The sequence below is a fragment of the Ursus arctos genome, unplaced genomic scaffold (assembly GCF_023065955.2).
Source record: "Ursus arctos isolate Adak ecotype North America unplaced genomic scaffold, UrsArc2.0 scaffold_4, whole genome shotgun sequence".
Classification (NCBI taxonomy): domain Eukaryota; kingdom Metazoa; phylum Chordata; class Mammalia; order Carnivora; family Ursidae; genus Ursus; species Ursus arctos.
The window spans coordinates 61,122,273-61,145,463 of record NW_026623056.1 but is presented as its reverse complement, the minus strand read 5'-3'; the positions used below and the strand labels follow the sequence as shown (position 1 = coordinate 61,145,463).

The 23,191-nt window shown below is 33.2% G+C and overlaps 1 long non-coding RNA gene across 2 annotated transcripts in view; it reads left to right on the top strand.

The window, feature by feature from the left end:
* The first annotated feature begins 823 nt into the window (after nt 1-823).
* The window catches only part of LOC113247903 (uncharacterized), a 378,815-nt gene continuing 356,447 nt past the window's right edge, over nt 824-23,191 (top strand). For both annotated transcript variants that reach the window (XR_007188762.2, XR_008957362.1), the window contains exons 1-2: nt 824-1,144; nt 5,760-5,870. This is a non-coding gene — a long non-coding RNA (uncharacterized LOC113247903). The remainder of the gene's footprint in view (nt 1,145-5,759; nt 5,871-23,191) is intronic.

Below are 23,191 nucleotides of genomic sequence, written 5' to 3'. Positions count from 1 at the left end.
ATATATGCCTTTCTAAAATATCAAATAATATCCCTAATGCTTACATGATTTATAGGTATCTTTAGTGAATCCACTGTCTCACTCAGAGATCTGATACTTTTATTGCATAAGCCACCCATGAAAGTGATTTAATGCTTCAGCAGGTTTTGAATGTTTTTAAATGATTCTCCAAATTTGGCAAGACCTACTTGTCCATCTGTAGATTAATTCCTCTGTGCAAAGTGCATTGTTCACATGTGGGCCATAATGTGCACACAAATATTCAACTTAATTAGAACTCTCAGAATCTTTGAAATTAGAGACACCAGGAAAGCATTAATTAGAGTCAAATAAGATTTAGAATATCTGGTGTCAGTTAGCTCAAACTGTTCCTGGTGTTGCCACCATATATATTGTACTAAGTTAACCTGCAACTGCGGAGACCACCATTGCAATTAGGGTGATTGGGAAGCTTTGTACTGACCCCTAGTTCACATGCTCAGGTATTCTAATTTGATTATTCTGGGGAGGAGCCCACGCCTGAGTAGTGAGTGCGTCTAATGTGCACCCCAGGTTAAGCCTGTTGATGTAGATGAGCTGTACTCCAAGTTCAGACTCCAAGCCCAATGCCCACCTTCCTCAAAAATTTTAAGGTAGGCAGAATTTGTAAAATGTCCCCCCAGGGTATCCCACTCTGATCCCTAGAAACCGAGAATGCATTGACAAATCACTTTGTGATTACGTTCCATCTTATGGCACAGGTGACTTTAAGAAAAGCAGAATATCCTGTAGGCTTGCTCTAATCACGTGAGCCCTTAAAAGCCGAGAACTATCTCCAACTGGTAACAGAAGGAGGAGTCAAGAGATTCAAAGAGCAAGATTGATTTAATGTGCTGTTGGCTTTGAGGAAGGAAGAAGCACTATAAAAAGGAACGCTGGCTGATAGCCTTTAGAAACTGAGAGTACCCCTTGACGGAGAGCTAGTGAGAAAAGCGGGACCTCAGTCCTACAACTCAGGAGCTGGAGTCTACCAACAACTTGAATGAGATTGGAAGCAAATTCTTCTTCAAATACTCCAGATAAGAACCTAGCCTGGCTGAGACCCTGAATTTGGGTTTGTGAGATCCGAAGCAGAGAACAGTCAAGCTCGCTGACCTACAGAAACGTGAGTTAATAAATGCTTGTTGTTTTAAATCACTCAGTTAGTGCTAATTTGTTACTCAGCAATGAAAAATAAAAACACTAATGTAGACCTCCAAGAAATACTTTAAAACAGATCCTTAGTTCACTTATTCCAGTTTTCATAAATCAGTGCTCAAAACTTAAGTTCGGGAGTTACATCTCTTCAGCTATCCTATATCTCAATAATGATGTTCAGCCACTACCTCCCAAATAATTCTATATTTCACTTTAACTGAGTTCATCACCCCCACATGAAGGAACTCGTATTTCTTCTTTCGTAACTGAAAACTGTTTCTTCCTTAGAGACGCCATTTCCTTCTCCGCCCCCCAAGTGAGGCTTTGTGTTATTGCTTCTAGCTCAATTATTTACCACTTTCTAGAAAAACAAAAATCACCAGAACAATAAAACAACAAATCAACAAAGGCCGCCAGAACAATAAAATATAAAGCTTTGTGACCCGTGCCTTGTTTAGACCCTCTCCCCCCACCAATCTTTCCCTCATTCCAAATAATTAACATCTGCTAGTTTATTAGAAACGGCCTCTCTTCCACAAAAGACATCGGTCAGTTCTTTGAATGGCTTCTTATGTTATATGGATAACTTTTCTTCTGATAACTTTGTCCCACTGTTTCTTAACGTCCTGATTTGTGGACAGCTTGCTTTTTTTTTTTTTTTTAATGCCTCTTCAACAGAAACTTGATTCCCTTGCTGCTATTCTAATTTCTAAAATTGTCAATTCAAATATATGTCTCTCTTGGAAAAAAAATTTGACTTCTTTAATCAAAAGGAAAATCATAAAAAATTTTTCCTTTTCATCAGGACACCGAGTTCATGGATTGTTCTTCTGTCAATCCTTTCTTCGTGTCTTATCCAGGAAAAAGTTTATAGGACATTCATCCGTTAGCAACCTAAATTACCTTGCCTTGCATAGCAAAAACACTGTGGAAGAATCTGTTTATTTCTGTGCTTTGTTATATATAGTCAGAAATAAAGGATATTTTTCAAGCATAATAAATGCAAAGTCAAAACCTTAAATATAACTGCGACAGTTTGGCACTTTATTGTATAGTGCATACTACTAAAATTTTGTGTTCAAATTTAATTCCTTAGCTTGCCAAAATAATTACTTATACATTTTTGCATTATTTATAAATACCTACACTTGTTCCACTGGGTCCTCTCCATGCAGGTTTAAGATGAGAGTGCCTTCTACCAATCTCCGTATGTCTACAATTTATTATCTGGTACCATACAGGAGGTGTTTCTCCAAATACTTGAGGTGACTGTTTTAAACTCTACAGTAGATTACAGTTCTTATTGGCACCTCAAGAATTTAAAATTCAGTACTTTCAGTCGTACATTCAATACCTCCATTTCCCTCACAGAAGATCCCCTACCTTAAAAATACCAAACAATATTGCCCACACATCTTCTTCCCATTATAGAAGAATTTATTCTTTCATTAACTTCCCTGATACCCCCTGATCTGATTTCAATCTGATTTATAGTCTTAGTAAGGTTTGTATTTAGTATTTCATAAGAGTTCTTTGCTTGACTTATTCGGAATATTTGCAGCAAAACTCTTGCTTCTATTGGATTCCCTTACAAAGTTTTCCTGATTTTCCTGCTATCACTATGGTCAAACTCTGTCGTCTTTGGTATCACAAGTTCATTTATTCAGGCATTAATGTTTAGGTTCTTTGAGACTTTGCCTTGAACTTTCTTCTCAATGTATACAATTTCTCCTAGGTAGGTTCATTTACTTGGGTAAACACCCAAATCTAAACAACTCTCATTTTATATCTCTAGCTCTGGCATCTTCTCTGAGCCCTGAACGTTGATCAATCCCAAGCACAATATTGGGAAACTAAATTTAACCGTTTCTACCCCTTCAACCTAATTCATTACTTAGGCTATTGATATTCCTCCTAATAATCTCTCCTATTTACCCACCTCCTTAATTCTACATATTTTCTGCCCTAATATCGTTATCCATCATTTCCTTTCTACCTTTTTTTCCTGGTTTAACAAAACCTTTCTTGATCGATCTAGAAGCTAAGTTTGGCCTTATGCCAGTTTGTTTTTTATTCCTTTCATAAATAAATTTTTCTCTTCCAAGATACATTGTTTTACATATAGTGGCCATTTTATTTTGAGATTTTTTGAAATCTTAGGTTAATATTCTGTACAGATTAGAATTAAAGTTATTCAGATTTTAACTTAATTTTTATTAGAACAACTCTAATTAGATATTCTTTTAAGCATTTAAATTCAGCTTATAAGTTATATCATTATATTTACAAATCTAATGAAGAAAACTATTTTATCTTATTCATGTTTGGTTACCTCAAGTTAAGCAGATTAAAGTTCTTTAGATAATTCTTAATTGACAACTTACATTTTCTCATAGTTCAAACTTTAAAATTTAATATATTGAATTTTCTTTCAAACAGTTCAATTTTGTATGATATGCTAGTAAAACTATTGTAGTGGTTAAACATCTCTTAAGCTTAATACACTGAATTTATAAATACATTGAATTTAAAGTTTAAATAGTTCAATACTATTTACGGACTAATCACATTAATTATCTTATGCATTTCAAGTTCAAATCTTAAAAAAAATACAAATCTTAAAAAGTACAACTGAAAGTACTGAATTTTAAATTCTTGAGGTGCCAATAAGAACTGTAATCTACTGTAGAGTTTAAAACAGTCACCTCAAGTATTTGGAGAAACACCTCCTGTGTTGTACCAGATAATAAATTGTAGACATACGGAGATTGGTAGAAGGCATTCTCATCTTAAACCTGCATGGAGGGGACCCAGTGGAACATTAAAATATGAAAACTAAAAGGGCTGCCTGGGTGGCTTAGTTGGTTAAGCATCCAACTCTTTAGTTTGGCTCAGTTCATGATGTCAGGGTCATGAAATGCAGCCTCCTGTGAGGGCTCTGCACTCAGCATGGAGTCTGTTTGAGATTCCCTCTGTCTTCCTCTGCCCCTTCCTCTGCTCATGTGCTTGTTATAAATCAATCAATCTTTAAAAAAATCTGAAACGTAATGTATCAGATCCTCTAAATTTACTAAGTTACTATTATGTTGTATAACAAATTTAAACAGATTCCTCTTGAATACAAAATTGCTAACACTATGGGAATGATTTATTTTGTTATCCTGTTTACTAATAAGGTTTCCTGGGATTAAAAGTATATAAGTAAAGAACTTGATCATTTCAAGGGAGCAGAGATTGTCACCCTAAGAAAAGGGGGGCTTGTTAATCAGCTAGCTAGCCAGATAGTGTGATGCACTTATTAGGCTTCAAAAATGCATATTTTCACAGTTATTCTAACATTTCTGCGTAAGCAGGGGTATGTCAAGCATATATTTTCAAAAAGGGTTGATTTCAAAACTACTGTCTGAGTTCAATTTGCATCATTGCCTATTTCTTCTGACTGATTTATCTAAAATTTCATTCCGAAATCATAATAAATTCCTTCACTTAACTCTTAATTACCAGTTTAATTATTTAAAAAATGTTTAATGAAAATATTCTTAAAAATCATGCATGCATTACCCAATTTCAGCAATATTCTGTTCTTTTATCTATTCCGCATTACCACTTCCCCAACTTTTATATGTTATTTTTGTTGTTGTTTTTAATCATTTTAAAGCAAAATACTTCATATTTGAATTGGATTATTATTTCTCCCTTTTGGCCAGCCATGACTCCACCCTTAAAGATGTTTAAATGATATGTAAATATTTTCTGAATTTTCTTATCATTCTGGTTTGGGATTAAAACAGCAAAGTCATGACAATGATGTCCCACTCCAGCCCAGTAAATCTCCTATTCTCATTACCATGTCACCGTAAGTCCTCAACCCTGTTTTGTCTTACTGCTTATTTGGATTATAGTTTGACCAGTTCTTTGTGGTGAGATAAAGTTTGAAGGTCATGGAAGTAGTGGCAATTCAAACATGAGTAAAAGCTGTTTCTATGCTTCTGCTGTGGTGATGGAAAAGAAAGCGAACAAACAAACAAAAAAACAAAACAAACTAACCCTAGGCTGACTCCTGAGAAGTTTTCAGCCAGTAGCAATTTTCTACCAGCCTCTTCTACTCCTTTCTGAGCATTGGAAACACCGCAGGCTACAGCATAGAACCCCTCCAGGCAGGCACTGATAAGATTTGTATCAGTATATATTAGAAGTTCATATAAATGGAATAAAAAATGTGCACTCTTAATAGTATAAATATTTAAGGTTAACACCATGCAAGTATTTTTATAGTGTTTGCAGGTTTTTGTTTATTAATAATGGGAACATCTTTAAAGTTTCTTTTCCTCTTTAGGGACACAGACAATATGTAGTAAATCATCAAAATGATTCTTTTTTATTACTCAAAAAAAGGAAGACAGAAAAAATGTGCACTATTTTGTCTGGTCTCTTTCACTAACAAAATTATTTGAAATTCTCTCATTGTAGCACATATCAATAGCTCATTACTTTAAAAAATTATGAATACTAATACATTCTGTGGGTTTACCACATTTGTTTATTCATTAACTTGATGAAGGACATCTGATTTTTCTCCCCAGATTTTACAAAGAAAGATGCTATCAACATTCATGTTCAAGCTTTTGTTTGAATATATGTCTTCATTTCCATTGGGTAATACCTGGAAGTGAACTGTCTGGATCATATACTAGGTAAGAATATGACTTTTAAGACAATACCAAACAAATTTTCAAAGTGGTCGCACTACTTTACATTCCTATCACCGTGTATAAGAATTTTAATTCCTCCACATCGTACCTACCAATAGATCAGTCGTCTTTAAATTTTATCATTCCAATAGATCTGTAGTAGTCTCACATTATGAATTATTTTCCATTTCCTTAATAACTAGTGCTATTGAGTTCTTCATGCATTTATTTGCCATCATCTGTACTAAAATGGCTGGTCACATCTTTTGGCTGTATTTTTTTATTGGATTATTTTGGAGTATACTTTATATATTCTGATATGCTTTAGATATGCTTTACAAATATCTTCTCCCTTTGTGTGGTTTATCTTGATATAGTCTTAACATTAACTTTTAAGTAGTAGAAGTTCTTAATCTTATGAGATCCAATTTAATAATTTGTTTTTTATAAATAATGCTTTTGGTGTCATAACTAAAAAAAAAATCTGTGTAAACCAGGGTTATAAAAATGTTCTCTTAAAATGCTCTTTAGATTCAAAGGTGTTCTCTAGAAATTGTATAGGTTTAATTTAATACTTAGGTCTATGATATTTTGAGTTAATTCTTGTCGATGTTGTGAAGGATGGATCCAAGTTTCCTTTTTTTGCATATGGCTATCTACATGTTCCAGTGTGATTTGCAGACATTTCTCCTCCGAATTGCCTTTATACCTTTCACGGACATCAATTTTCTGTATGTGTGGGACTATTTCAGGACACCCAGGTCTGATTCATTATTCTATTTGCTTACCTTTATGCCACTCTATTTAGATCATTGTAGCATTAAAATAAGTCTTGAAATTAGGTAGAAAAATCAAATTTGTTCTATTTCAGAGTTGTTTTACTTATTCTAACTTATTTGAATTTCTTTATGAATTTTAGAATATACTGCCAACTTTTTTTTTTTTTTAAATGACCGTTTGGATATTAAATAGTAGTACATCGAATCTAATTATTAATTTGCAGAGATTAGATATTATAAAATATTGAGTGTTCACACCCATTCAGCCCATCCCTCACCCACCTCCTCTCTACCAACAACCATCAGTTTTTTCTGTATAGTTAAGTGTCTGTTTCATGGTTTGCCTCTCCCCGCCCCCAATGTTCTTCTGTTTTGTTTCCCAAATTCCACATATCAGTGAAATCATATGGTATTTGTCTTTCTCTGACTGACTTATTTTGCTTAGCATGATGTCCTGTAGCTCCATGCACGTCATTGAAAATAGCAAGATTTCATTTTTACGGCTGAGTAATATTCCAGTGTGTGTGTGTGTGCGCGTGTGGTATTTTTTTAAATTTCATTTTCAAATTTTTTGTTACTAGTATAAAGAAATGCAAGTGATTTTTGCATATTGATATCTTGCATCCAGCAACCTTGTTAAATCTACTCACTCCAGTAACTTTTTTTTTATAGATTTCAATGAACTTTCTACATTGATAATTATGTCACTTGTGAATAAAAACAGTTTTACTTCTTTTCAATCAGGATGCATTTTATTCTTTTTTCTTTCTTCAGTGCCCTAACTAGAGCTTCTAGTGCAAGGGTAAATAGAATTAAAAAGAGTAAACATGCTGGGTCATGTTCTTAATTTGAGAGAGAAAGCAATCCGTTTTTCATGATTTAATATAAGAGCTATACAGGTTGAGGAACTTCCTTCTAAGTTTGCTGAGAGGTTTATGAGGACTAGAATTTTGAATTCTGTGTGTGTGTGTGTGTGTGTGTGTGTGTGTATGTATGTATGTATGTTGAGATGACAATGTGGTGCATTTTAAACGTCTTAACATGGAGTTATGGACTAATTCTGTCCCCCAAAAATTTCATATGTGGAGGTCCTAACCCCAGTATCTTAGAATGTGACTGTGTTTGGAAATGGGGCCTTTAGAGAGGTGATTAAGTTAAAATGAGGCATGAGGGTGGGCCCTTATGCCATCTGATTGGTGTCTTCATAAGGCAAAGAGAGTGGAACACTGAGAAAAAAAACACGAATACCTATGCAGAGAGGAAAGGCCGTGAGGACACAGTGACAAGTGGCTAACTGCAAGCCGAACAGAAAAGTCTCAAAGGAAACCAAACGTGCTGACACTTTGATCATAGTTGTCCAATCTCCAGAGCTCTGAGAAAATGAATGTCTGTATTTAGACCTCCATGTCTTGTATTTTGATATGGTGGTCTTAGCAAACGAATACAAATGATGAATTACAATGATTGGTTTTTTTAATACTTTATTTGTTTTACAGCATTTTTAAGTTTACAATAAAATTGAGAGGGAAGTGCAGATATTTCCCATACATCCTTGTCAAAGGTGTAGCTTCCCTGTTATCAACATCAGTGGTACTTAAAACAGACAAAAAAACCAAATTCCATAGTTTACCTTAGGGTTTACTCTTGGTGTTGTATAGTCTATGGACTTGGACAGATGTATGACATATATTTATTATAAAATCACACAGAGTAGTTTCACTGCCCTAAAAAGACCCTGTGCTCTGCCTATCCATCCTTCTCACTACTCCAACTCCTGGCAAACATAGATATTTTTACTGTCTCCATAGCCTAGCCTTTTCCAGAATGTCATATAGTTGGTATTATACAGAATATAGGCTTTTCAGATTGGCTTCTTTCTCCTGTAATATGCATGTAAGTTTCTTCCATGTCTTTTTAAGACTTGATGAGTCCTTTCTTCTTAGTGCAAATCATGTTCTATGGTCCGGATGTACGACAGTTTATTTATCCATTCGCCTACAGAAGGACTTCTTGGTTGTTTCCAAGTTTGGGAAATCATAAATAAAGCTGTTACAAACATCCATGCAGAGGTTTTTGTGTGGACGTAGGTTTTCAGCTCCTTTGGGTAATTGTCAAGGAGTATGATTGCTGAATTGTATGAAAAGAGTCTATGTAGCTTTTTTGAGAAACTGCCACAGTCTTCCAGAGTGGCTGTACCATTTCGTATTCCCACCAGCAATGCGTGAGCGTTCTTACATTCTTATTGCACCACATCCTTGTCAGCAATTGCTTTTGTCAGTGCTCTGGTGTTGACCATTTTCATAGGCATGTAGCGGCAGAGCTTCTTTTAGTTTGCATTTTCCTGATGAGATGAGATATGGAGCAGCTTTTCATATGCATTTTGCCATCTGTACATCTTTGTTGGTGAGGTGTCTGTTACGGTCTTTAGCTCACATTTTTAAAGATTTATTTATTTGGGATAGACACAGAGAGAGAGAATGAGTTGGAGGGGGGAGGAGCAGAGGGAGAGGAAGAAGCAGGCTCTCCACTGAGCAGGGAGCTCGATGCAGAGCTTGATCCCAGGACCCTGTGATCATGACCTGATGTGAAGGCAGACACTTAACTGACTGAGTCACCCACGCACCCCATTTAGCCCGTTTTTTAATGGATTTTTTTCTTAAGATTATTTACTCATTTATTTGTCAGAGAACACAAGCAGGGGGAGCAGCTGGCACAGGGGTAAGCAAGCTCCCTGCTGAGCAGAGAGCCCAGGGCGGGGCTCGATCTGAGGAGCCTGGGATCATGACCTGAGCTGAAGGCAGTAGCTTAACTGAGCCACTCAGGTGTCCCTTTAATGGAATTTTTGTTTTTTTATTGTTTGAGTTGTAAGATATAAATATGTATTATATATTTAATTATGGGTAACATTCCTTTATTAGACATGTCTTTTGCAAAGATTTTTCTCCCACTCTTTGGCTTGCCCTCTTATTCTTTTGACATTGTCTTTCACAGAGCAGAGTTTTTAATTTTAATTGTACCTTAGCAGTTATTATTATTTTTTTAATACATTGTGTCTTGGGTGTTTTATCTAAAAAGGCATCACCACATGCATGGTCATCTAAGTTTCCTCTTAGATTATCTTCTAAAAGTTTTATAGTTTTGCATTTTACAAATGCAAATCTATGATCCATTTTGAGTTAATTTTTGTGAAAGATATAAGGGCTATGTCTAGATTCATTTACTACATTTTTTTTTTTTTTGCTTGTGGTTGTCCAGTTGTCACAGCACCATTTGTTGAGGAGCATATATTTATTCTATTGCATTTCCTTTGCTCTTTTGTCAACGATCAGATGACTGTATTTGTGGGGCTCTATGTCCAGGCTTTCTATTCTGTTCCATTCATCTTTTTTATTCTTTTCACTAGTACTACACTGCTTTGATTACTGTCACTTTATAGTGAGTCTTGATCTCAGGGGACATCGGTCTTCCGACTTTGTTCTTCACCTTCAATAATATGCTGGCTATTCTGTTTTTTTGCCTTTACATATAAACTTTAGAATCGGTATATCCATGAAATAATTTGCTGGGATTTTGATTGACATTGTATTGAATTTGTAGAGCAATTTGGAAAGAACTGATCTTGACAGTATTATGTTCCTGCCCATGAAGATGAAATTTCTCTCCGTTTATTTATTCTTTGATTTCATTCATCAGAATTTTATAGTTTTCCTCATCCAGATCTTGTCCATATTTTGTTAGTTATACCTAAGTATTTTATTTTGGGGAGAGTGCTCATGTAAATGGTATTTTTTAAATTTCAAATTCCACTTACTCATTGCTGGTATATAGAAGAGCAATTGATATAAGTATAACCTTATATCCTGTAACCTTGCCATAATCGCTTACTAGTAGTAGCTTTTTGTTGTGTTGTCATTGATTTTTTAATTTCTACATAGACAATTATGTCATCTGCAAAGATAAACTGTTTTAAGTCTTCCTTTATCACCTTATTTCATTAGCAGGGATGTCCAGTGCAATGTTGAAAAGGAGTGGTGAAAAGTGACATCTTTGCCTTGTACCTGATATTAATGAGAAAACTTCAAGTTTCTCACTGTTAACTATGATGTTTGCTGTAGGCTTTTTGTAGATAGTCTTCAAGTTGAGAAAGCTTTTCACTATTCCTAGTGTACTGGGTTTTTATCATGAATGAATGTAAGATTTTTTTTTTTCATTAAAACAAAAAAAGTTTCTTACATGGTTGATGGTCTGGATAACGAAATGATACTGTCATAAATCAAACCGTTAAAGAATGATTCAGAACACCACAAAATGAAAAGTGAAGCCATGAGATAGAGTTTACAAATACATAGGAAATAAAAAGCATTGTGAGGTAGGTATTGATTCTGTTTGTCTTGGCTACAAGATGTAGACCCTTCACCCATTTTAGATCATCAAATTCAACAACTGAGTTTCAGTCCTTCACTTGACCAATGCTGATCACAGTTTAGGATTGTGTCTTCATTCTCTGAAGAGGTATCCCCCAACACCCACTGTTTCCACGGATTCCTTGCGCCCAGAGCCTATTCCCTCAATGTGCAATTTTCTGACTGGTTGTTAGTAAGATTCTGGAGATTTGGGGCCAGGTTTATTTATAAAATTAAGGTTTTCTTCTTTTTTTATGTGATGGACTAATTAATTTTTGAATGCTGAACTGTCCCTTAAGTAAATCCCACTTAGTTGTGGTATATAAATCCTTTTATACTTTCATGGATTTGATTTGCTGATATTTTGTTGAGGAGCTTTACATTATGTTCATGAGAGATACTGGTTTGTAGTTTTCTTGTAACGTCTTTTTCTGATTTTGGCATTAATGTTATTCTGCTCTCATTGAACAAGTTAGAAAATAATCCTTCTGCTGCTTCTGTCCTCTCGTAGAGATTGTATTGAACTGGTATAATTTCCTCCTTAAATGTTTGGTAGAATTAAAAAAATGAACATAGTATTGTACCTGGGCCTGATGCTTTCCGTTTTGGAAGGTAATTAATTATGTACTCAATTTTTTTAATAGATTGAGGCCTATTCAGATTATATTTTTCTTTGAGTTTTGGCAGATGGTGACTTTCAAACAATAGGTGCTTTTTATCTAGATTATCACAGTTGAAGGCATAGCTATTCATAATATTTCTTTATTAGTCTTTTAATGTCCATGGGATCTGCAGCGATGTTCTCCTTCATTTGAGAGTTTTTATCCTCTGTTTCCCCCTTAATCTGGCTAGATTTATCAATATTTTTGGTCTCTTAAAAGAACCAGCTTTACTTTCATTGATTTTCTGTATTACTTTTCTGTTTTTCAGTTTCACTATTTCTCCTTTAGTTCTTTTTTTTACCCCTGTTAGCTTTTTTTGAATTGAATTTGCTCTACTTTTTTCTGGTTTTCTCAGGTGGAAATTTAAGTTATTGATATTAGACATTTTCCAATATATGCATTCAGTGCTATAAATTTTCCTCAAAATTGCACATCCCACAAATTATAAATTGTGTTTTCATGTAGTTCAAAAAACTTTTAATTTTTAATTATTTTTAACTTCTCATGAGATTTTTCTCTTTGATCCATGTGTTGTTTAGAAGCATATTGTTTAATCTCCACATATTTTGGGATTTTCCAGTTAATTCTATTATACTAATGTAATTCCACAGTGATATAAAAGTAGGCATTGTATGATTTCTATTCTGAAATTTACTAAGGTGTGTTTTCCTGCCCAGAATATGGTCTGTACTAGTGAATGTTCCATGTGAGCTTGAGGAACAATGTGTATTCTGCAGTTGTTGGATGAAGTACTCTATAAATATCAATTTTATCCAGTTGGTTGATACTGTTAACTTCAACTATGTCTTTACTGATTTTTCTGCCTGCTGGATCTGTCCATTTCGGAGAGAGGGAGTATTGAAGTTTCCAACTATGATAGTTGATTCATGTGTTTTTACTTGCAGTTTTTTTCATATTTTTCCTCATGTAGCTTAATGCTCTGTTGTTAGGTACAAACATGTTAGATATGTTTATGTCTTCTTGGAGAATTCCTGATTTTTTTAAATGTAAAAATTATTTACATTTTGAGATAAAATCCACTTGGTCATGATGCAGTCATTTTTACATTGTTGGACTTGTTATTTTGTAATTTATTGTGTTTATATTCATGAAATATTTGTCTGTAATTTTCTTGTACTGTTGCTGTATGGTTTTGGCATCATGCCAATGCTGAATTAGGGAAAACTTAATATCAACTACATATTAGATAATTCACATATTTTAAGTATGTTGTATTTTGATTATATTAGAAAATGTCTTTAGAATTGCATAGTAAACTCCTTAATGATGAAGTATTATGTAATATTTGCTTTAAAATCAGTAAAATAATGGTAAGGCTTACATTGCAATTAAAAACTTTTTCATCAAAAAGAACTTCTATTGAATGGGATTTCATTTTACTTTCTTGTTTGGAAATTAATATTTTTTATCCCTAAACGCACTAAGAAATGAGTCATTGTAATAGTTCAGCTTCAGGAAAAGACACACACTACAATATACCCAGCATAGCAGTCTCTGGTTAAAAAATACCACATGGGACAAATTTGAATTGTGTACCATATTAGCATGGACACAAAATGTTCTGCTTTGTATATTTACACCAACTGAAAGGGATGGACAGGTGGCATCTTCTTTAAATTCCTAGTCCATTTTCTATGTGTACCATTTCCATGCATTATAAAATATTCTTGTTCAGCCTTTATTTTGCTCTAAGTGTAGTTTTCTGTGCTAAACTTTTTTTTTCTTGAGTTCATTTTAAGTGCAAAAACTGTGAGTCCTTTTTTGGCTTAAAAATATAGAAAATGGCTTATAATTAAATAATGCATCTCTTAAATGATCTCATAAACGTCCTCCACTCATCATTATCTTATTATTCTTCTCCTCCTTTGAGTGGGATGAACCTTTACATTATGATTTATCTACAAATCGCTGAATTTTTCAGTTATTGCTTACTACTTGTGTAAACTACTTTATTTAATTGTTATACTTTTCAATTTGTGATATTGTTTGGATACCATAGTTTAGATAGTACTCATAATATTTTCAGTTAATTTTTTCCTGAAAATAGTAAAATAATTGTTATGGCTTTCCCAGTTTCCCAACAGTGAGACTGGTAATTTGTGCTTATTTATTAGCACATATATTTATTTAATTTTTGTTATTGCTATTGTGAAGGGAATAATTTTCCATAACGGCTTCTAACAGTTTATTGCTAGCATAAAGAAAACTAATCATTTAATTCATACTAAAAAAAACCCCACCATTTTTAATTAAATTTTATGGTTAATTATTTTCTAAATTATAAACCTGAAAAAAAACATTAAAAGCATTCTTTAACTTTTCAGCAATTACAATAAAGTTTAGACATTCTTAAAGTACAATGATGAATCAATAACAAAAATAGTACAGTTAGGTACAAAAATGAACCCAGAATACTTCTTAGAAGAAATTTAAGTAGTTACTAAAATTCTCACTTATTTAATGCTTAAAGAAGTGCTCGTGTTAAATTTCATATACATATTGATGTGTGGTATAACAAAATAGATACTAACTTTCATATTGACAATTTAGATTGGTATAGCTTTTCTAAAAAGCAATTTGGCAATACAGATCAGGTACCTTTAAAAGTTTATGTCCTATGGTGTGGTAATTCTTCCATTTATAGGAGTCACTTCTATGAGAAGAAAATGAGAAATGAATAAATGATTTGTTTCTACCATTACTTATAATGGCATTGTTTATATTACTTTTAATAAAACCAATTGTATGTAATGGATTATTCACTCATTAAAATCATATTATTAGTAATATTTAGTGAACTAATTATACGTTGATGACTTACATGCTGTGATATAATACAAACCCACATAGACATATGCAAGTTTGCATATTAAAATATTACTACACAAGACAGTTATAAAGATGCTTGCCTAGGACTTAGATCTGTTATTATAGATGTCTCCATACCAATATTTTACTAGTGTTGGCCTGTCAATAAAGTAAACTATGAGAACATTCTATTATTTTAATGGGCTATGAAATTCTTCAGGTAGATCTGATATGTATAATTAGATCTTACTACAAATCCATATTACAAATACATTTTATTGGAATCTGCTTGCTTAATTGTTTACAGATGTAAATTTTTCTGTCTAGGAGTATACCAATTTCAAATTTTATAAAGTAGGGCATTGACATTTTTATATTGGTTAGACAGATGTCCTATTTCATTTTAAAGTCACACAGTGCCTTCAGAATTTCCTGCTTTGTATGGGTTTACAATTATAAAGGGTGTCTTGCAATATTTAGCGATGACAGCTCTTCTATTGTAAAATTTAATCTATCTGGGAAGGTTCTGTGTTTTTTTTCCTCCATATATGTTTTTCTATTCTTTCTTTAAAAAGGTTACCAAATTTGTATTCAACACCATGTTTCCAATGGAATTAAAATTCTTACTATGGAAAATGACCTTCCTTCACAAATCCATTCATTAGAGTAGCCCTGTATTGCTAAGGAGATCTCTAATTTCCCATTTTAGTATAATAATAATGATTTTAAAAACTTATTTTTCTTAGGGTTAAGGTGCTCTTAGATACAGAGTACTTTTCTAACAAAAACATGTAAATGAGGACCTTAATATGTATAATTAATACTATAGTAATTTAGCATCATATTAATAGCTCAAGCCAATTTTTAAACAGCACAAAACTACTAACTATACAGAACCAATATAGAGAATGTTTTTGTGTTTATCACTCTAAGAAATAGAACTTGATTTATTTTCTGTTTCCTAGGGCTCTACATAAGTCAACCTCCTAGAAAAACAACCATGTGTTCTTTTACAGTGAAATGTCCATTTCAGTTCATTAAAGTCTATTTTCACCACTACATTGAAGAGGCAAAATAAAATCATTGTCATTTTTATGAAACTTTTTCTAAGTGTTTCCCTTAGACATATTTAGCATAAAATTATACGTAATAGTTTAAGTATATGCAAAAACAATTATTAATTACTAAATATGTATTATGTGTTAGACACCCAACTCAGAACTTTATTTTTAACTGAGTGTTTAGGATAACACTATTTTATAGTTTCACCAGAGACCCTCAAGACAGAGTAACTATTAGCCTATCAGCACATTAATGTTAGCATATTAAAGTAAAAGAATTTGCCAAACTAAAAGTGTAAAAGGGTAAGGAGTCTCATTGCCCTCTAAAAACATTTCTTAAATCACCCCACTTAGTCTTTTAGACTTTTAATTTTGTTAAGAGGATAAGGGTCACCAAATCCAGATAGAGGCACTTAGCAGACTCTTGAAGTGTGATGAGAATCCTTTACCCTTGTCTGAAACCTAGAGAAGGGGCCTCACTAAAACCCTCAGAGTTTGACATGTAGTTCCTGGCTCTTGGGGGACTCATGTGCTGGTGTCAGACATGCCTAAGCTAAAGACTGTGTACCTGTGGTGCACACCTTTTTTGAGCCAAAATTCTCCAAGAGCTTGTTTGGATAGGAGATGGAAGAAGGGTGCTTGGGCGGCTCAGTCAGTTAAGCGTCTGACTCTTGATTTCAGCTCAGTTCTCAGGGTCGAGAAGTTGAGCTCTGCTAAGTCCGTGCTAAGTATGGAGCCTGATTAAGATTCCCTCTTTCCCTCTGCCCTCCCCCAACTTGCACATGCATCTGTACGCTCTCTCTCTCTCTCTGTGTCTGTTTTTAAGGGGGAGGGGAGAAATGCAAGGTAGGAAAGTAGAGAAAAAGTGCCAGTGTATCCTTACCTCATGGTAGGCAACTTACCTGGAGCAGTCTAAGCAAGGGAAGAAGAGAAAATTTGCTTGGAATGAAGTTTTACGTTTTAATTGCTTACTGGATGGAGAAATTAACTATTGAACAAATGCACTTTTTAATACTGGAGGAACCAAATAATTTTTAAGTACCTAAGAGTTATCCTAAATGAAGTCACCTGCTCTAGTTTCCCTCCAAAAGGAGCATGTGGAGAGATGAATGAACTGTAGGGGAAATGTTTTTTTTGTATATAACCAATAAGTATCACTATTTATAAATCATATTTTTTCTCTTCTTACCAGGCATTCACCATAAATAGTAAATGTAATTATCCCCCTTTAATAAATGAGAAAATTGAGGCTCAGAATAATTAAATAATTAAGGATACATAATCAGCAAAGATAGAAAAGATTCTGATTCAGTACCCAAGACAAACAGACAGTTTTGGACATTTTATTAGATTTACATAAGTGCTTTGCATTTGAAATTTCTTCTTTTTAACTGTAAGGAAGATTGTAGAGTGCAAGTACAGGGGAAGGCTATAAATAGACACCGCTATATCTCTGAAATGTGTCATATCAGGCATTGTGAAACATGGAGACATAGACAAGAGGTGGATATGTCCTTCTGTCTGTCTATATATCTATCATCTATCTATTACTTTCCTTATTCTGAAAGTGATTAGGTAAGAGCCAGTACTTTACTCAAAAATATAATCCTACAAATTAAAAACTCCTAGGCATTAATTTTTAATCAAAATTTATTTAAAACAAAAGATTTCTTATAAAAATCAGGGTTAAAATAAAATAAATTTTTAAAAACAATTCTATTTTAGATAGGCACATTTAATCTAGTTTTTCAGAATACTGTCTTTTTTGTTGTTGTTTTTTCTTTTGGAGGCCTAGGGGCTCTAATTCCATATGGTCAAAAAACTTTTTCAGTTTATTCATCCTTGTCAACATTCAGTGTAGTGTGCATTATCTTAATTTCGTCAAAATTGCGTGTATCCTTGTGGAGTTTTTAATTTAAAATGGGGAAAAAATCTTTCCATAGTGAATTTTTACTACATAAGTCCAATTTGACTTTAAAACAGTGCACTAAGTTTAACACTGAGATACTCCTACATACTAGTGGATATAGTTTTAAGAGTCACTAAAAGTAATAAGGTTTGTTTCATTCTGGCTGTTTCGAATTTGGAGATAACTGTGTTAAGGCAAAAATCCAACTGTCTGAATAAATAAGGGAAGCATGTGGGGGATGCAGCTGCTCTACCAAGCAGTTGCTATTTTTGTCTTGGTTTCAGAAGGACCAAGTTAGCTATATATTATAAATCTCATTGAAGGGGGCATTTGGTGTGAAAAAAAAAATTTGTTTCTTCATCTGAGTAGTTAAATGGATGAGTATAAATATATTTTTTATTTATAAATGTTTTTATATATATTTTCATGCATTTTTTTATGAGGATGTCATGTTTCACAATGGGAAAAAAACAAATAAGTTTTTAATTGATGGAGAACCATCACGATACTAGGGAAAAAAATGGACCTGTGAAAGCAATTTGAGGGGAAATGGTAGAAAATAATGAACAATGATAAAATGATAAACAAAGAACCATTAAAGAATGTTATCCCAAAATAAGAATACCATGTTCTTTCAACTTCTTAACCAGAGTCTGGTGAAGATAGTCAAGGCTTATTATATAAATGATATCTATGTTATCAGTAGAAATGTCATATATAAAAGCCCCAAACATGTATTTTTTAAGGCAGTATCTGCACAAAGTCATTTTACATATAAAACTTCACAATTGGGGCACCTGGGACGGCTCATTTGGTTAAGTGTCCAACTCTTGATTTAGGCTCAGGTCATGATCTCAGGGTCGTGAGATTGAGCCCCGGGTCTGGCTCCATGTTGAGTATGAAGTCTGCTTGAGATTCTCTTTCCCTCTGCCCCTCTCCCTGCACCCCCACTCTCTCTCTCTCTCAAATAAAAATAAAATCTTATAAAAAACTTTACTATTTGCTAATACAATTAACTACTTATATTTGTAAGATGCCACAAAGTTTTTGTCCTTAAAATAAGTCTGCACTTCTAAAAACTATACCTATATATAAATTAAGTACATTAAATATAAGCACACAAGTCAATATTCATGATCAAATTCTATGCTGTTTCTCATAATTTCTAATTTTTATCAATACAATTTATATGGTGATTTTAGATACATAATATATAATTATGTAATGAATTTTATAGTATTGGCATATTTTTATGCTTGTAAAACTCTTATCGGTTGTCTTATTTAGATTTTCAGAGGTTAACTTTCAATGAAAAATATTTTATATCATTTTAGATATTATACTTTCTACTACCGAGGATCCCAGATTCCATGTGATTCTTTAACATTGACACAATACTAATATTGTCTTTTATTGTTTATCACTTGCAGTGATATTGTTTGAGGTGATATTTGTAAACAAATCTATATGCATTCTGTTCATAAGTAAGAAATGCATTGTATGTTATATTGGAAAATAATCAGTGTAGGGTATTTAGGGCTAATGATAGTATAGTGCAGAATGACCAATCTGATGGTACGGAAATTATTTGGTAAATAATACATTCACCAACCAGAAGTAAAGAAAGATTAATATGATCAATGCTTTAATTCACATAGATAATAATAGTGATTATCATAATATTGAATGCTTATTCTGGGCAACAGTAATTCCAATTTTACCTCAATTCTGAAATAATTTGAATAGAAGCTCCTGCAGCAAAGCAGGAGAAATGTAGCTGGCTACCAGACAGAACCCCAACGTGGCAGTAATGGTTAGATTGCTACTATCCAAATTACTCTGAGCCAAAATAAACTCTGTCAGAATAAGTCTGTCTCCTGTGGGCAGACTGATGCATAGCTTAACATACACAAACCAATATAAAAAAGATAAAATCTGATAAATTAATAAGACCACTAACAAGAAATTAACAAGAAAAGACCATTAATGAAGACCAAGAATCTATTAGTTCTTTCTCTATCAACAAACCAAATGAGAGGTTAAATTAAAAACAAAGTTGAGCAAAAAATTTGGATTATGGGAGTTGGTTTCATGCTTTTTTATAGGCTTTGATGTATAGCAGTAGATAAAAGTACATCATTTTTAAAAAATATAATGTATTAGCAAATTTGAGGTGTAACAGTGCCAACAGATCAGGAGACAATTGCCACTGAAAAGACATTTTACTACCCCCAGTTCCCATAAGGAGAGGGCACACCACACTATATAGGGCCACATTCGAAAACAGGTTGGTGGCAGGCAGAGGATGGGGGAAACTGGGTAAGAGTGTTTACTATAGTTTACATAGGAATGAACAAGTGAGGCAGGTAAACGGATTTAAGATGGGCTCATTTCAATAATTTCAGTGGTCTCTGGGCCATAGGAACTGTTCCAAGTTGTCTGGTACCAGGGCCCTAGGATGATCAAGGCAGGTATATTTCACACCAAAGTGTGAAATCCTGACAAGGAAAGTGGGTGAAAAAGTAGGGACTCTAGTTTGGTTGGTTTGTATTTGAAAAGCATGCACCCAAGAGGAGGATACTTCTTGGTGAGGGGAGTGACAAGGCAGGCATAATGCTAAGACAGGATGACTCAGACGTATTATTGGGTTGTGCAGAGCAAGACATGTCCGACTTGTGCCTGTTGGGTAGGTACCAAGTTTAAAGAAGATAGAAACATGGTTAATACAAGCTACAGAGTTGGCATGAATTCGTTACTCCTGTTTCTATTTCTGCTCCACCCCTTGGGGAAAAAAAAAAGATTTCTTTAAAAAAAAGTTTCCATGTTTAAAGGTAGACTTAGACTCTTTTGTTTTAAGTCCTCTCTGATACATTACATCAATTTTACAACTTAGTTATCAAAAGGCAGCTCTCTAGGTTAAATAATTTGCCCAGAGTAAGTGATAGTGATTCAGGCCAGATACAATCAATCCCAAAGATTATTGCATTTCGTATAATTGCTCTTCTTATGGAAGTGTATTTTTTATGCTCTCTTAATCACTTGTCAAATGTTCATAAATTTCAGGTATAAGCAATATTGAATATCTTTTATTTTGATTCTTGATAAGAATTCCAAAGACACCTTCTTGACATTGTTTCTCACATAGACTTATTCTGATTTATCAAAACAAACAAACAAAAACCCTATGGTGTATTAAATCTGAAAAGGGGCATATCATCTGGAGATGTGAGACCTGAGGAGCATTAGTGTTCAGCTAGCTCACTATGGTGGTTTTTTTGTTTGTTTTTTACTTTGTTTTGCGGTGTTTACGCTTTTTTTTTTTTTTTTTTTTTTTTTTTTTTTGGTGCTACCACGGAATCACTATTGAGACTCAGGCTGTTGCATTATCATGAGTAATTCTCTAGAACAACACTAGATCCGGCTATACAACACCTGCAGTGAGTTCATAAATTAACTCAACTGAGTACATTTGTTCAAGCAATATGTATCGAAATATCTGGGTTCTTTTGTGATTCATCCTTAGACAAAAACTGTTAGAATAAGCCTTCCCCCATAAAAACCATATTCTGGGCCTTTTTTTCACCCCCTGGGGATACATTTCTTCTTTCTGTAAAGAAATTTTATTTTGGGTCTTTCACTGGTTGGTATCTAGTATTTTTTCTAAGCTACTCTGAGGTGCCTGATACTAATTTTAGATCTCACTGGAAAATGGAATATTTGGCAGTTTGTTCTAAAGTTAGAGATACAATTACCATACAACCCCAAAATTCCACTCTTAGTTACTTACCATAAAAATGAAACCTCTAACTATAAAAAGTTGTATAGAAGAGCTTATAGCAGCTCTATTCATCATAGTCAAAAAAAATAGAACTAATACAGTGCACATTAACAAGTAAAATTGATTAAATACTGGGGTGGTGGTGGTAATTAAAATGAAAAGAAACAATCTCACCAAAACATGTGACACCATGAATTCATCTCAAGTGTATTTTGTTGAGCAATAGAGACTATACTGTAAAAGTAAATTTATATGAATTTCCGGAACAGGCAAAATTAATCCGTAGTGAACAGAAACAGATCAGTTTTTGCCTAGGCCAGAGAGGAGGCATGAAAATTGCCTGAAAATAAATACAGAACATTTTGGGTGATAAAGCGTTCTATTTTGATATTGGTGGTAGTCACATGGGTGTATAGATTTGTTAAAATATACTGAAGTATACCCTTAAAATGGACACCTTGATTTTCTATAACTTATACTTCAAAAAAATCAGTTTAAAACAATTTAACAATTGAAAACATGAATTCTGGAAAATAAGTATTAGCTAATTTGGATGTTAAGTGAATCAAAATTTTAAAATAATATATTAAAACCCTAAATAGATTTTATAAACTGTTTCTATTACTGGAAAATAATATTTAAAGGAGCTCTTCCTTGATTATTGAATATATAAAACAAACCTCAGTTTCTATGGTCATACTGACCACTACTGAAATATCAGAGTTAAGTATACATAAAATGGGTTAAGTTGTGCGGTTAAAACACATTTACATCCCCACTACATTTGTATTCATTTTTCCGCTATATAACTAAAACAAAATAAATTTCCAAAATAACTCGCTTTCACACTTAAAGGCTAAACCTAAACAATTTATTTTATTTTCTAATTGATCTTCATTTACTGTGGACATTTGTCAGCTTTCATTTTTTAGTTGAAAATGATGCTCTATGAATTCCAATTTATTTACCCAGAATTCATTTCTAAATATATGGTAATTAGGAGCTAAACTCTCAACAATTTAATTTTAAAAATAATTATAAAAACCTTTCTCTTTCCTTCTCTATTTTTCAGCAAGATATATTCATAGCTTTTGGAAAATACTGTACTATGAATTAGATCTTAGTATATTTGGCAGAAGTAATTTAAAGATACCTAAGAATTTTCAAGGAACATATTTCCTAAAGAAGCTTTTAAAGATATATTTTTATTTTCTTCTCTAAATTTTGCTACAAAACCTATGCCAATTTTATAGTTTCTTGATAGTAAAACCAAGTTAATGATAACATAAACCTGAAACACCAAGCTTGGGAAATAAAACACATTTCACATAAAGTATATTCAAATTGTATTTATACAGTTTAACATTAATACATTTTTGCATTCTAGTTCAAACAAGGTTTAAATAGTAGTGGTGTTTTTCAAATAAGTAGTCTTTGTGAGAGATACTACTGGTGCTGTGTAACTGGCAGTTATTTCTTGAAGACAAAGCATTAAGTGGTACTCAATTGGAATATCATCAGGCCAATAATTAAATCTCACAGCTAATTTAGGTTAATTGGGGTAAACATAAGTTTGAAGTATGCAATATGTTAAAAGTAGCATTGTGTCCTTATTTCAAATAACAAGTGCAAACAAATGGCTAACAGCTTCTTGACACAGTATTCTGACAGATACCCAACTTTAGTGAACACTAAATATTTATATAAAATAATACATTACTCATATGCAAATGAAAATCACTAAGAACTAGAAAACTGTCTCTTTCCTAGTTTAAATATTTCTCCTGCTGTATCATATACATTAACTTTTTAAGCACACCTATTTTTAACTATGCATACTCAATCTGTTTCTATATTATCACATATCTTTAATTTATGGAATCCAAATCAACTGGGGACTTAT